The 16,509-nt window shown below is 39.2% G+C and overlaps 1 protein-coding gene across 2 annotated transcripts in view; it reads left to right on the top strand.

Annotated features, from left to right (window-relative positions):
* Positions 1-16,509, top strand: part of TMEM135 (transmembrane protein 135) — a 181,451-nt gene that overhangs the window by 133,744 nt on the left and 31,198 nt on the right. The gene's annotated exons all lie outside the window — the stretch shown is intronic.

Raw genomic sequence — 16,509 nt, 5'->3', positions numbered from 1 at the left:
TACCTCTTCTGTGTGACCACTGCGCAGAGTGAGCGGTCTGCAAGGAGCAGGAGCCGTCTGCCTGATAATACTTATCTTTTTCACTTAACTGGAAAAGACTATCTGGCACACGTGGCATTCGTCTCAGGAAGGGAACGCCTTCTCTGTTCTGCATGGCATACTTCTCCAGGGCTTAGGGTGTCCTTGTCTCATGCCAGATCTAATCCAGTGCAGATATCTTGCTTTGCGTCTTATCACAGCAGGTAGGAGATGGATGGAGCTTATCTGCATTTTTACGTTGACAAAGGTTTTCCGTTAATCTCTTGTTCTCTAAGAGTTGTCAAGTGCTGTTATTTTAAAATGTGCTCTCAAATGGCCTTTCTAAATAGCAATTGCCGTATGTTTTATTTCACACAGGAGGATTGCAGCATAAAAGATAAAGATAGGTGAAAGAAAAGAAAAATTAATAAATGACATCATTTGTACTTTAAGAGGGCATTGCCACTTAAGATTCATCTAGTTTTTTTAAGAATTAATTTTAAATTCTTTTTTTTGAATACCAGGTGTTGTAGTTCTACAAGTTTATTGAATTCTTAAGACCTTTTAAATTCTGATATTGATGATGGAAATCGTTAAAAAAAAGGGGCAAAGGAGGAAAAATGAGTACTGCTTTTATTTTCTTTTCAGTTAAAGTAGTCTTTGCTGTCATTTGTTGGTGTAACAGATAATCATTATTTTTAGATGTATTTTTTCTAAGAACTACTTTAAGTGGAATATTACCTGAATTATTTCACCAGCTGGATTAAAAACAAAACTTGGGAATTAAGTTTTTAGTCTAATATATTAAATGTTTTCTGATACTTATGTCTAACAAACACAAAGTACTCATCTCTTGCTATCAAGTAAGAGCTGGTAGTTGATAGTGAACGTGGCAGTGTGCCCTCGCTTGAGGAAGACTCAGTAATGCAAAATATTCATTGTTTCATTTACAGAATTATATAATGAGTATTTCGTAAGTAATGTGCTATATATAGATACACACAGAAAAAAGATGCATTTGCATCCTGTGAAATGTTTTCTATAACCAGATAATCGTCTGCTCTTTTCTATTAATGGCCAAAATTTCTTGAACAAGGCAAAGGTAGTACAGTAGACATGAAATTCAGCTATAGGGATCGATTCTGTAATTACATTTGAGAAAAAACAAAGCCTAATAATTGGGTTTGTCCAAAAGGAGCGGCTTCTTCTTGTGGGAATAACTTGAAATCCAAGCCTGCCGACCCAGAGGAGCACCTGGTAGATAACAGAGTGATTCCGCCGACACACTTCACCATTTCAGTCCTCTGCAGCTGCCTCTGGAGCTAGCAGCTTGTTTCCAGAGCCTTATCTTTCAGCAGAACAAACTCAGTTTACTTTGACCTCTGTGCTGGGGCAGTGCTGGGAGAGCGAAGGCAGGGCTGCAGCTTTTCCTTCTCATGGTGTGATCGATGGCAGCTCCAAGTGCGCGGTGATGCCAGCCCGAGGTGGGGAACCCCTGAAATGCCGGTGGGAGCTGAGCTCCTATTGCTCTGAGGGCTTTGCAAGGACAGCTTCAGCAACCTGTCTGCCAGACTCGTTTAGGAGATGCTCAGTCAGTCCTGAGCCTGTGAGACGTAACAGTCTCTGCTGTGCGTGAAGGACACGAGATGAGGGCTGTCTGTTGTGCAGAATAACAGGAAATTTCTTTAGCCCATTACAATGCTTTCTTTTTTTTTTTTCTTTGTTTTGGAAGGTGAAGTCAGTGAGCTCCTGCCCATGCAATAGTAGAGAGTTATTCAAGCTCTCTAAGTATTTGCAGTTGTGCCTATTTCCATCTGTACCTGAGTTCTCTTTGTGTTTGTGTCTGACCTGATTGAGAGTGGTCGAGGTAGAGTTCAGAAAAAATGTCCAAGGGCTGGCCATCTTTCTGCCTACATTTATTGTATTCAGCACTTTACATCAAGGTTTTCTGATATTTTTCCCCAGATCAATTTCATTTTAAACACACAAACACAAATATACAGCACCAGTGTAACTGCACAACTTAAATAGAATTCAGCATTTAGAGACTGAAAATTATCTGCCTGAGCGCTTTGCTAACTAAATGTGTGTTCACATTTTGTATAGATTCTTCTGAGGTTATGAACATGGAGATTATTGTACTGGAACAGATCAATGATTCATCAAGTCCTGCTGAGAAATGCTGGTGAAGCGTGCCAAAACATAAATCAAGGACTTGATCGGGATTTCAAGTCTGTCACGCAATGCTTAACCCAGCTGGAGACCTGGCAGCTGAGTACAAGTCATGGGTGACGAAGCTCCCCCCACCTCTGTCTTCCTCCCCACGGGAGGTCTCGTTCCTTCGTTGGCTTAAAAAGTGTCGGTACTGGAAGATCCTTTCAGAAAAATCCTTAGTGGAGCGATGGTGTTCTGGGCTGTGCTTGGCACAGGGATGTCGCTGCTTGTAGGCATTCGCCCTGTGCTTACAAAAATTGGATTGTGTAGCCAGGTCTGTACCTCCAATCTTCTCTGTCCATCCTGCCCTCACCAGGAGGTGGCCTGGCCTCCATAGTCCTTGTTCCCAGGCCTGCAAAGACCTGAATAAAAGAATAAAAGGCTGATGTAAGTTGAAAGATGTGTGCATTGTATAGTCCAGGTGGAGACTATAAACAGTAATTTAAAAACACTATATAATTTTTTGTCCAAATGTATTTCAGTTCTACTAATTAACAAGCATTGCCCCTCTCCATGGAGGAAGATGCTTAAGAAATGCTTAAATAGTGACCTCAGATGTGCTGAGTTCTGTGCTTTTGGGGTGCAGTGTGTCCTGTGGAGGTGTGGAGCAAATCCAGGTGTGTATCCAAGTCTGCCTGTCACGATTGCAGGGAGGCCCCATCATATTTAAATAAGACTACGTATGGTTGGTCAAGGGTTTAGGATGAGTTGTGTGGATGACTTTCCTCTTGAAAACCTGTGTAAGGGATCTTCAATTTGATCTAACACCTATTTAAAAGTGATGGAGAGCAGGTCGCTGAGGTCCAGGGATGTGAGAGTTGGGACTCCTTTATAAGGGGAGGGGAGGGAAGGATTTCCTTTTCCCTCTTGGAAGCAATTAGGAATAAACATTAATAATGTGCTTGAAAACCTGACTGTTGTAGGTTGAGGAAATGGAGAGAAAACCAAGTGGAAGTAGTCCTGCTGTGGACCTGGTGGGCTACCCTGGCTGTTGTAGAGCTGGAAAATTCTTCAATATTGAAGGCACGAGTGCTGTAGTGGATGATGATGGTGCGGGTTGAGGTCATGGTGTCCACCTGGGGGAGGAGTCATCTGGTAGACTCAACTGGAGTCTCGTTTACCACAGCACACACTCTGCTTGCTGCTCTGGGCTCTGGCAGTGACAGATTTTGCTGGCTATCTAATGGCCCCGTAGCTGGAGGGGTGTTGTTAGAGATTTGCCACATTAGCAAGTGACGTTCCGGTTAAGTTGAATCGAACTTGATTGCGTTTCAAAGCTGTTTGAAAACTTCCTAGTGAAATAACCCATTAATGAACGACTGGTGGTGAAAAGGTCAACGCAAGTAACATATATGTTGATGCCAGGCTTGCAAAAGAAATTGGGCTTTAGATTAATTCTTCCCCAGCCCACTGCCATTTATATATTTTTTTCATACCAGGTGCCTATGACAGTGCTTCTGTAATATTTGGCCAATGCAGTACAGTGTTTCAATCAATTAATATGGATGTTTACTACAAGGTTAAAGGTGACATACTATGGAATTTGGTCCGAATATATTAAATACTATATTTAGCACATTTAGTATTCAGATATTTTATTCATATGACTCAGTAAAACAGGAAAATAAAATACTCTATCAGTACTTAATAGTGCTCAGCAGTTGGTCCCTGTGTAGAAATCAGATGTAACTGGGAACTAGGGAACATAAAACAAAAATTGAAATTAATTCATTTATGAGATACATAATAAGAGGTGTTGTGTGACCTACCCAGATTGGATCCAGTAGTCTCTTCATTTTATGTTACAGTTAAGAATTCATGAGATGTTGAGACAGAAACACTGTGAAGATCCTTGAAGCACCGTGCAGATGTTTGTTTTATTGAAAATTTGATTTTGTCACAGAAAATGTTTTACAAAAGATAGTGGCTTGATACTTTGATTTCTTCATCAGTTTATGGTGATTCTCAGTTTTATAGCTCTTTTCTGTCAGATTTCTCCTGCCTTCAGCAGAGTTCTGGCTAAAGATGAGATCTGTGCCTCTCACCCAGCTAATTTTACAGATTGAATACTGACTTTTTTCATCTTTAGGACACGATTAAAATCAAATTTTCAATGCATTTGTAAAGTCGTAAAAAACAGCACCTTCCAACTTTTTATCCATCTTCCAGCTGCAGTCATAGTTTTCATAAAGTTTTCATCATTTTCACTGTTTTGAATTGAAGAGACATGTTGATACAGGTGTTACACCTAGGAAAATATGTGGAGAAACAGTATTGTCAGATACTATCCTGTGATTTTAGTGCAAAAGTGGATATAATTTATTTGTTGAAGAAAAGAAATCAGAAAAAAAATTATTTTGAAGGTGAGCCAATTCTTATATTCCACAGACCACCCAAATCTGAAGTCATGCTTTACGTCTCTTAAATCTAAATAGATTCAATGCAGCCTCAAAGTGTTTGCCTGGGTCCAACTGAATACCTCGTGCTTGGAAATGACAATCCGCCTTTTCATCTCCCTTTCTTTTTCCATCTTCCTTAGCAAAAGGCTTCTCAGCGTGTGATCCTGATGAGTTTCTGGAATAATGTCACAGCAAAAGGTTTGTGTCTCAGAAATGTAGCGTTCCTTGTGCAGAATCAGATTTACTTACTCTTGCCGTGATTACCCTTGGAGTATGGCCCTCGAGAGGAACAAGAGGCATGATCCCGCAATACGTTCTTGTTCCAACCATGATGCTCAGCGCAGACTTTATTGCTCTCTACAGCTACCTGAAAGGAAGGTGTGGGGAGCTGGGGGTCAGCCTCTTCTCACAGGTAACTAGTGATAGGACTAGAGGGAATGGTCTCAAGTTGTTCCAGGGGAGGTTGAGGTTGGAAATGAGGACACATTTCTTCTCAGAAAGAGCGGTCAGGCATTGGAACGGGTTGCCCAGGGAAGTGGTGGCGTCACTGTCCGTGGGGGTGTTTAAGGAAGGGTTGGACCTGGTGCTTAGGGACATGGTTTAGTGGGTGATGTTGGTGGTAGGGGAATGGTTGGACCAGATGACCTTGGAGGTCTTTTCCAACCCTAAAGATTCTTTGTCTCTGTGTTGCCACAGTGTGGGCATGCCACCTAACAAATTTTGCCAGTGAGGACAGCTACCTCTAATAGAGGACATGAGAAACAAATGCATGTATTTGTATAACAAGGCTGGCTCTTATCCGTGTAGGAATCTGCCAAAGTTCTGTAAAACCCCACACCTTTCTGGCATGCCCTATGGGATGAATGAATCAAACATGGTGTGTTCTCCATTTAAAAAGCTGCTTTTCACAAAACAGCAACAGAAAAACAGGGTACGTTTCTCTCATGCTTAAAACCTCATTTGAAGAGGAGGAAAATGAGAACGTCCCAAACCTAAATACTTCCTGTTTCACCTACATTTCTGTTTTATTCTGCAAGGGGAAAACGTTCTTTAAAGTGTTTGCTTTCATATTACGACTATGTAGTTGATGGTGTGGTAATAACGTGCTCTCTCAGCTAATCTGAGCTGGAGCAAAAGCATTTCCCAACAATACAAACAAGGAACAGCACCAAATGGCAAATTTTCCTTTCTGTAATAGTTTCTAAAATTTCATTGGGACCCATCTGGTAGAAATAAGTAGATTTTTTGCCAGTAAAGTTAATCATTCTGTCTAGAAATATAGACATGAATGTATGCATAAGATACTCATGCACAAGCCAGTGTAATGCTATAATTTTTAAAATACCAGTGGGAATTGAGAAGAATGAGGAGTGTAGAGTAATTTACAATGTAAATATTTTATGTTAGGTCCACAGTTAGTGTTTTGCAGGGATGTATTACAGAGTGTTTTGTTTTGTTTTCATAAAGCAGTTACAGCTCAAGTCATCCTACACATGCAGCAGGGCACTGATGTAGGAAATGGTGGAAACCAGACTGCTGCAGTTCACTGTCACTCACTATAGATGTTCTGGAGTGTTTCCTTCAATGGTTCACAAAAGGGGAGACACACTGTTACGAAAGTCATCGTAGTTGTGGTGAATCTGTTTTTATAAAAAATAAAAATAAAAAAATAGATTTTTAAATTGTCCATTTGATGCATTTTTAAGTGACAAATAGGCAGTGTGATTTTCAGTTTCACTGTGGATTTAAAATTAAGCTGCCATGTTCCTACAGGGTGATGTAGTCTTGAGGAAGAAAAAGGGTAAAAAAAAAAAATGAGGGTCTCCATTTCAAAATCTAATGTATTGAATTTAATGCGCAACTTCTGAAAATCATATTGTGAACATATGTTAATAGAAACTTTCCACAAAAACAGATGACAAGATGTGAAAAAGATAAGATGCAGAGAGTTTGTTTTTCTTAAGTGTATCTTTTTTCACGTTAACCTTTTAACAGACATCATTTCTGTTGGGGGAGATAACTGCACAACTTCAGGTATGTTTGTCAAGTGAAATCCTAACCTCACAGCCTTCCTTAGTGCCATTTCCTAACAAAGAGAGATGTTTGCAACAGAGATAACTTATGCTTCTGCCAGGCTCCTTCCTAATATCCTTTGAACCCCGTAGCCAGTTTTTAGTCTTACTTGTGAAAGCATAAAGTTCCCAAAGATACAGAATGTTCTGCTTTTTATGTGAAACTATGCAGCTGCTTGGACAAGACATGAGACTTGCAGGGTGAGCCCGGTAATGTGCAGACCCCAAGCACCACACCAGGGTCTTGTACCCAAGGTTTGCTCAGCAAGCTGCTGGGAAATCAAGCTTGAGGGACAGCTTGTTGGTTTAAGTGTTAATGAAAAAAAGCAAAACCTCTTTCACCTTAACTGTTTTTCAACTTTGCTGCTCTCCCTTTGTTTAACCTAGAAAAGGTGAATGTAGATGGTCAAAATATCTTAATAAATGGCATCTAAAAGTCATAAAGATGTAACTGTTTATGTGCATGCTTTTCAATATAAAATAAATAAATGGAGAAGAAAATTTCCTTTATAGAATAAACAACCTGAAGGGTGAGGAGATGCTAATTATGATACACTATGATGTGCTAGCAAGTTAGGTAAATAGCAATAAAATGCTATTTGCATTAAATAATAGAAATAAAATGGTATTTGAGTATCAAAATCAAACTCAAAATCTAAGTTGTACAGGAGATAAAAACATACAGGTTACTCGGGATGCCAAATTAATTCAAGTATTGCTGCATCCTTTCATTAAAAAAATCAACTTTGTTAAAAAACAAGCAGAAAATACTATTTTTAGTTTCACTGTTAAAAAAAAAGTCTTTCTTGGATCAAAATTAAGCCTAACACTGACAGCATGTCTGAGGTCATCTTTCTCTCCTAATCCCTGCCTCTAGTCAGGGGGCTGTAAAAGAAGCAGTTTGCAGAAGCAGCATCCAGTCTTCCCTGTACTGACCCGGGGGAGACATAACAGAGAGCAGTCCTGTTTGCTGCATTCTCTGATGTTGATGTGATCTTCTTTAAAAGAATGTAGTTCTGTTTTATTTAAATAGAAGAAAAAAATCAAAGGGTGTGCTTAGTGGTGGGAGGTACTGTTTATTGAACTCAGAAATAGGTTGTTTCAGAGTTTAAACATTGAATGAATAAATAATGATATTTTGCATGGAAATATCCAGTATCAAAAACATGGACGTACTTTGTAGTATAATTATGGTGTATCAGAACACAAAGTTGGTGAATATTGCTAGTTCTTCATTTAATTTCAATCATAATTTCAATATCAAATTTAAAGTTAATTTATCATGAGTAGCCAAGCCAATTCCATATCAATGGGATGATGGAAGAACTTTGTGCACACGCCTCAGAACAAGGCTAGGCAACTTCAGTAAAACAATCTGAGTCCTCTAGGATTATAAATCTGAGAGAAGACAAAGGATGTCTCTTTTCTTCATCGTCTGTCTCTACGGCTTCATGAGACAAAACGCCAGCAGCTCTTAGTGTGCTTGCTTTTACTTGCCTTGCAGTTTCTCAACACTTGGAAGGCTGTAATGGCAAACAGTAGGTTTAATGCAGAGGTTTGGGGTTAGTCATTGGCTTTGACACTAAGACTACAAAGCCCTTTTGCATCATGATGTGCCTTCCACGTGGGGAAAGAAGTTCTGCAACTGGTGTCACGCATCTGCAAGATGAAGGAAGGTCTGGGATGTGTTATAGCTAAAAGCAAATGAACAGTCCCATCAAGGAGGATGTGTTATAGCTAAAAGAAAATGAACAGTCGCATCAAGGAGGAGCTAAAACGTGTATGACCAAACCAAAATGAAGACAAGGGCTTTGGAAAGTCCCTGTTATTTAAGCAAATATGGGGACTGTTATTTAAGTAAATATTCTGAAGCTTGAAGCCATGCGCTGCTTTATTGAGTTTGTACATAGAGAGCTCATGAGTCTTCTAGACATCAGCGTTACTCCCTGGTGTTTGGAAGAGGCTTATCTCTGGAATATGTGCACTGAGAACAGGAATACACAACGTTTTCAGAATCACAGAATCATCTAGGTTGGAAGAGACCTCCAAGATCACCGAGTCCAACCTCTGACCTAACACTAACAAGACCTCCACTAAACCATATCACTAAGGACTACATCTAAACGTCTTTTAAAGACCTCCAGGGATGGCGACTCAACCACCTCCCTGGGCAGCCCATTCCAATGCCTAACAACCCTTTCAGTAAAGAAGTTCTTCCTAATAGCCAACCTAAACCTCCCCTGGCGCAACTTGAGCCCATTCCCCCTCGTCCTGTCACCAGGCACGTGGGAGAATAGACCAACCCCCACCTCGCTACAGCCTCCTTTAAGGTACCTGTAGAGAGCGATGAGGTCTCCCCTGAGCCTCCTCTTCTCCAGGCTGAACAACCCCAGCTCCCTCAGCCGCTCCTCGTAAGACTTGTTCTCCAGACCCCATGTTTTGAAGGATTGCCCTCCAGAGCAGGTCTTCTAAATAGTGTGATTGTATCCACATCATAAACATGGGGAAAAAAAGCTTATGAGAACTGTTCCTGAAACAGTGCAGAAAGCACTGAAGCTATTCACTGCAAATTACTTGTAGTAAACTTACCTTTGCTCCCTATATGCTAAATGTTCTTGTGCACATTTTCTTCTAGCCCATATGGATGGAGCATGCATCTGAAAATGAGGAAAGCGCTAATGAGAATACTCGAGTAGGCTTTGGCATGAATAAGACAGCTGTTGGTTATTTTATCCTTTCCAACTGTCAGTTTAGATACTTCTGCTTGGGCTGCAAGATATGGCCCTTGACGAGGACACGTCTCTAAGGGGGTTAGATCTCACCATTAGTGGCAGGATTTATATGCACTAGAAATACACTAGCAGACCCTAATGAAGTCCAGAACTCTGATAGTCTGGACTAGAAATGGGACTTTTTACCCCAAAACTCACTTGGCAGCATTCCACCATTCCATTTGCTGTAAGCACATCGTGAGATGCATTCATTGCTGATTGCTGTATTATGTTGTTTTGCAAGACACAAATGCACATACTTTTATTTTAAACATGTACTTATAAAAGAAATGGTTATACTTGAAATACTTAACAAGTAAGTAAATACAAAAAAGAAAATATCCTAAATCCCCAGATTCCACCCTTGCTCCATCACAGATAAATCAACAATGTAAAATTGTTTTTTCCTCTAGAACAAAAGCTTCACAGCTGTATTTAAAAGTCTGGTGATGAAAAGTGATTCATAAGGTGAAGTAATCATTTTTGTACAGTGCATTTGGCAGATTTCAGTCAAATTACACCATAAAAGAAATATTATATTTGATAGCAAATTGTTTATGCAGTGAAACTTGAGAATGAAAGCTGACCGCCCAAAGACTTATGACCGTGCTGCTCTCTGATGCTACTCTCTTCTTTTCTTCATACCCAGTTGTGGTCAGTATGTGTTGTTCCTGTCTTTGTTGTAAGTTTAAGCTTTAGCTAAATTTTTAAAGTCCTTCCATTGTGAAATCATTCCCATTTCTTTGATTTAAGCATTATTGCAGACTATTATGTCTAAGTTATCTACTACTTGAAATTCTTACCATCTAAATATAAAAGGAATTAAACTCAAAATGTTTTTGGCTACCTTCAAGGTTTTCAAATTAATGCCCGTTTTGTCTATTGTATTTTTGTTTGAAAAGGACATGCACGATTCACCAAATTACTGTGTGTATAATGCTATATGACTTAAAACTGTAACAAATAATTACAAGGATTTAATAGAATGGGGCAAACCTCTTTATCCCCCTTTGCATGAGTGACTTGGGAGCAAAAGGTTGTGACCTGCAGGGTCAAGAATACTGAGTGGAGTGTTTGAGTGTAGTGGATTTATCAGACAATCCTATTCAGTCTCAGCTTTCCCATTGAAGCTGTCCTGATGCTCTGCAATTAGTATACACCAGTTACCAGAGTTGTAATGTTCTTCCTGGGTTTTGTTTGTTTTGTTGCTTGTATAGGGTACTGATTAGGGCTTTTGAGTGTGGAATTCACTCACAAGTGATTTATTTTGTATCTCTAGGATGGGTTCCAGCTGTTCAGGATTTTTTTTTTCCCTGGGAAATCTTGGTTTCAGATAGCAGCCAGGGTAGCAAACTTGAGAAGTTATAATCAGCTCTTGATAAACTTTTCTTTGTAGGATGAGACTTTCATTTTCTACCTATCGTTAATGTTATTTCTGCTTTATCTTCCTTCAAAATTAGTTCCAATCTTTTACTGTTTTAAACATTAAATGAAATGTTGATAGATTTATAAGAACCTATTGAGTAAAGTTAGAACCGAGGACGTTACCAAGTCCATGTATTCTAGGAAACCCGTGGGATGATTTACAAAAGAATGTGCCCTAGCTTAAGCTTCTCATTCAGAAATTAAACCCCTATTGATACATAGAAACAGACTCCTATTCATATGTTCCATATGATTTGTAGCATCCTAATCCTTGCCATGAATCCTTTCCTTATTCTCAGTATTTTAGACTGAAACACATCATTTCAAAACATGGCTTCTTCACATTTTTTTTGGAAAACGTCAGCTCTTCATTGATTAAAGTTCTAATTGTCTCTTTACACAAGTACCATGGGTTTCCTAAGGCCTGTTGAAGAGCAATTTATTTTTAGTTATATAAAAACTGTCTTCTGTGAGTATATATTTAAAAGTTATTATGAATCTGCACATTCATACATCTACCTGATTTCATAAACCTTTAATTTCTTCCACTATTACCAATACTTATATTTCTTACCTTCAACAATTACTATCTTGTTTGTGAAATGTATAATGCTACTGTTCTTATTCAATGTAATATGCCAGTAGCCAGTGGAAAATAATGAATAAAATTGAACTTTAGTAAGTAATTGGTAGGCTTAACGATCTTGCAAGCTGGTACTCATTGCCTGGTTTGCAAACTCAATAATAACTTGCTCCCCTTTTAGCATAATTTTGTTGACTTGTGGTTGTTGCACTAATGTACAGCTATTGCTGTAGTTACTCGCTGGATTACAAGTGAAATTTTGAAACCATAATAAGTCTTTCCGCAGTTGGCTTCTGCATGAATTGCACTTTGTAACATTATTATAAACACTTGGAGTGGTGTAGATCCAAGAATCGCCATCTGCTATATGAAGTTTGTAAAATTGTTTACTTAACATCGATGAATGTATTCAAGTTGTAAAAAGAGGCCAAGAACATGTCACTAGAACTTAGATTTGTCTCCAGCTAATTACTGCAAATTAAAAATTAAGCAGCCTTGTCTAATCTGCTTTCATGGCTTTGCAGCATCCAGAGCAGTTTGTGAGTCAGCATCAGGTGCAGTTTGAAAAAAGACGTGTCTGGCCTGGGGACAGAAAGATGGAGAAATGTAATTCTCTGAAGAAAATAGTCCAAATGTCCTGGATATTCATGTAAACTGAACTTTTTCACTGGAAAGCTGTCAGGGCTAAAGGAATCGTTCATGGTGCAAATCATTTGTCCACTGATTATCTTCCGCTAAAATTTGTAGTATTAGCAGGTCCAGTGTGCCAACATTTATCTTTACATATTACACTCTTTAGTTTGCTACATCTTGTTGCCCTTAATGGAATTAAAGGGATGTTTCACTGGAAATTCATGATACTGGTTTGTTTGTTTATTTATTTTTATTAATGCCCTATAAAGAGAGCTTTTCTCAGAAGCAAACCTGGGAGATAAATGTCTCCTGAAACTCTCCATACAAGAAAACTTGCAGCAAAAGGAGGGAACAGGTGGCCTGCTTAACCTAGATGGATGCAAGCACAGCCCGCATCATTGTTCTCAGAATCAAGTCACGGTACATTTTCGTATGAAATGTTGACTTTGGAAAAAGTGCCTGGCACAAGCAAGTAGAGCAGTTAATTCTTATCGCCTGTGCTCTTCTATCAAGCACACACATAGCAGCAGAAATGCCCAGTGGCCCTCCTATGTATGCTCCTCTGTCACTCCTCCAGGTGCGTGTTGTGGCCATATGGATTTATTGAGGATTTATTCACCTGGTTGCGTCTCTTCCCTTGGCCCATACGCGATGGGCACTGAGGGGTACTTTTTCTTTGTTTTCTTGTGCTTGAAGTTATGATCCCAAACTGACCTTTACTTTCGGATAACAAACATAAAGCAACACGCGCTGTTCCCAGACTTGCTGGGATTGCAGTCGTATGAAGGTTTGTTTGCCACACCACTCTGCTTGACTTCACGTTTTCAGGGACAACAAAATAGGTCTGTCATTGCGCTTTTAGCGCTATCTAAATCTAAAATGAGGAAAACAAATTTCCTTCTAGGAGTCCAAAGCATTGCATTTGTGACTTCAATATTAGAAGTGAAAGAAATTTTAACACAAAACAAATACAAAGTTAAGAACCACCTGCTGTCAAATCTTTTTTTTTCTTGCTGTCATTTAGTGTTTCTTTGAGGCTTTTCTCAGCTGAAGGAGCTAAATTGTAACCTCAATAGAAGAACACCTTCAGAGTGAGGGTCCCTCTTGCACCGGGATGATATTTCTCTGTTATTGGGATGTTACTGAATACATACAAGCCTTCGGGACAGTTCTGGAGGATCTCCACTTTTCCTTCCTCCCCTTAATAATCAGCTTAGGTTCTGTAGTTGTTTTAAGTTTTGGATATTTGAGATCGTGAAAGCTAAGCATTATTTAAACTTTTCTGTCTCTTAAAATGGAATAGCAGGGCTTAAAGAAATCCTGAGAAATCATCTAGTTTCACCTATACCCCAAGGAAGCACCACTTACTACATTCCTGTCAAATGTCTAACTCGTTCTTTAAAAATTCTAATAGTAGAGAGGCCACGACAATCTATTCCAATTGTTTTTGACCCTCCACAGTTGTTAGAGCACGTGCTGAAGAATTGCTGAAGATTGTTCCTCCTTGCTTTCCATTGCTATTTGTGTAGTTGGTGGTTTCCACTTATTTTCCATTTCTACTTTTCCATTGCACAGGCAGTCGATGGACAGCATCCTATTTTTTCTGAGCATCTCTTTTCCACTTGTAGTCCTTTTCTACTTGTTATTATCTACACATGTAAAAGGCCTCCTTTTGCTCTGTCATCTCTCTCACTGCTGAAATTACTGACTTGCAGACATCCAGGAGAGGTGCTTGTGGAGTAGCACTTGGTACATTCTTCCAGTTTGTCAGGAAGCTACTGATAACTGCTCTCTCACTGCTCGTCTGAGCAGTTTTATATTCATTATGAATGCTTTCCATTAGACTGTGCTTCCCTGATTGTTTTTAAAAGAAATTGTCACATGCTTCAGGGTCCAAAACATGATTCAAATCAGTAGTGTATGACACATACTGCTTTTCTTCTCCAGTCACAAAATGTTACACAGTGTTAAGCAGGTCTTATTTATGCTTCTGGATAATTGAGTGTTGATTGTTACACATATCCTCATGACTGTCTTCCAGGTGCTCACAATGCCTGTTTATGTACATTGGTTTCTCACAGTAGGCACTTTCCTCCTTAGGAAGGCAGTTGAATTGTAGTTTTGTCTAATTCCTCCTTTTCTGGCTCTGTGATACATATTGTTTAACTTTACTAAAAATATCTTGTCTAAAGCATCCTGAAGTTACGTTAGCTTTTCCCCTCCTACAGGCAGAATGGTGGTTCCTACTCATTCTGTGATTGTCCTCTAGCAATGAGATGATTTGCTGCTGGGAAGATGAAGATGATGCTACATATTTATTAGTCAGCAAAAGCAGATATGAACACATCACAAGTATGCTATTAGTTATGCTCGTTATCTATGCTTATCTTGAATTTAAGATCTTTTTCCCAAAACAGCAAAAGCTTGCAGGACTAGGCCCTATCTCCTCTAAAAGACCAACTTCCTGGGATTTTCCAGTGACACGTTCATTTTGTGTGAGGTAGGTGGAGACACAAGAGTTCATTTCAGTTGACTTGCTGTGTGTCTGTGGCCTAGTAGAGGCAGGTAGTGCTAGCCCAGTTTCCAGGACTGGTTTCATCCCTGCTCTTCGTGGTAGGACCCACTCGCCCAGGCGTAGTGTGATGGTGGCATGGACGGGAGGGCTTCAGTTTGGCCACAGCTCATTTGGCAGGTAGATCCATGGGAAGATGCTCTGATGATGTGGATGTACCCTCCAAGAGCTGTCTGCAGGACTACCTCAAGGGGATGAAGTAAGGATGTGTTCAGCGGCAAGATGCTCTAGGGCCATAGTTTTGTAGGAAACTCGACCACCTTCCTTGATGGTGATAAAGAGAAGATCCCCATCTTTTCCTGTAATAACTTCTCCCAGAAACTGGCCATAAACTTGATACATTGCAAGAAAGCGACAAGAAAAAGCACAGAAGAAAAAGAAAATACATCTGTATTTGTTGTATTAATTGCTTGGGAATTTAGACATACATTTTTCTTCTCAGTTACTGGAGTGGTGGCAGCTGCAAAAATGCAGCTTGGTGATGGCTGTGCTTTAATGTGTTTTAGAGGCTATTCAAGAGTAGAGGTTTTAAGACTAAAAAAGAGTTAACATCAAGAATTTTCTGACATTATTTCTCAGCAACAGTGGTGATATGTTAGCATATGCAAGTGATTTGCATTCAGTCTTTGACTTGTAGACCTAAAATGAGCTTTGGCTCTACCTTAGAGGTTCTGGCATGCCTTGCCGTAGAAAATACTAGCCAGAACTTCTGGATGGCTTGTTTCTGCTTTGTTAATGTCCCTTATTTACATTGCCAAGTAATTTTACATTTGTAACATTTAAGTTCTGGCTTCCTAGTGTGGTGTCAACTTTTTTTATCTCAGCTAGTTAGAGGTAATAGATGTTTAAAATAGTTGAGAAATGGTGAGAGGAGATAATGTTTCTATAAAATCTCACAAACTGAACTGGGGTTAATAATACTCATTTCCATCTAGTTTGTGGGCTATTTTAAATGTTTATCATTGCCTATAAATCTTTTAAAAGGCAATTGAAGGTTAGAAATACTATACCATGCTTTCTCTACTTATATCATCTTATTCCTGCTGAAGCGGACCTTAATTCTGGCTCCCAAAGTTGCATTAGGATAGTATATTGCACTTCTCAATCACTTCTGGAAGGATGAATGTTCTTTCAAAAACTGCATTTTTTTAGATGGTACTGATATTTGTGAGAGTTACTGAAACCCAGGTTCACACAGCCCAAAATCTGCTTAAGCCCCTTTACCTGTTATGTTTGGGGGGATGAATTGCAGAGGAATATACTGTGTTTAAAATTTTCTAGGCTTTTGTAAGAAATTGGATGGAGGTAAAACAAGGCATAGTTTAAACTCTAGAGCCCCGTTCCCATTATCAAACATCACTGACAACATTGCCATTGTGCTGAAATCTCCTCAGTGGATGTTAAATACCTGATTAATTATAGGTTTTAGGAAAAGGCACTTAAGTCATATGTAGATGGATATTTTGATGAAGCATTCTAGAAATGGCAAACCATGTAATCACATGCATATTTAACATATCCATATTTAACATATCACTAAAGAACCACAGCATATAGTTTGTATATGCAAATGGGGTTAAAAAAGTAGCAGAAGTTTTCTAATGTTATTTTTTGGTGGTACAGTCTCACTGGATTGTATTTTTGGTGTGGCTGCATTCGCTCAGCTGCCTGGTTTAATTTTAGTGGTAAACTAGAGAAGTAGAATAAATGCTCATAATAACATGCCATGACATATCTTACTTGCACAGCGTGGAAATTGAGGCCGATATTTCTTTCATTGATCTAAATGCTGTATTTTTTTCTGGCTGCAGTGTGTGAGTGC

This window comes from Cygnus atratus, chromosome 1 (genome assembly GCF_013377495.2).
Source record: "Cygnus atratus isolate AKBS03 ecotype Queensland, Australia chromosome 1, CAtr_DNAZoo_HiC_assembly, whole genome shotgun sequence".
In the NCBI taxonomy this organism is placed as follows: domain Eukaryota; kingdom Metazoa; phylum Chordata; class Aves; order Anseriformes; family Anatidae; genus Cygnus; species Cygnus atratus.
This window is presented reverse-complemented; position numbering and strand designations above follow the sequence as displayed.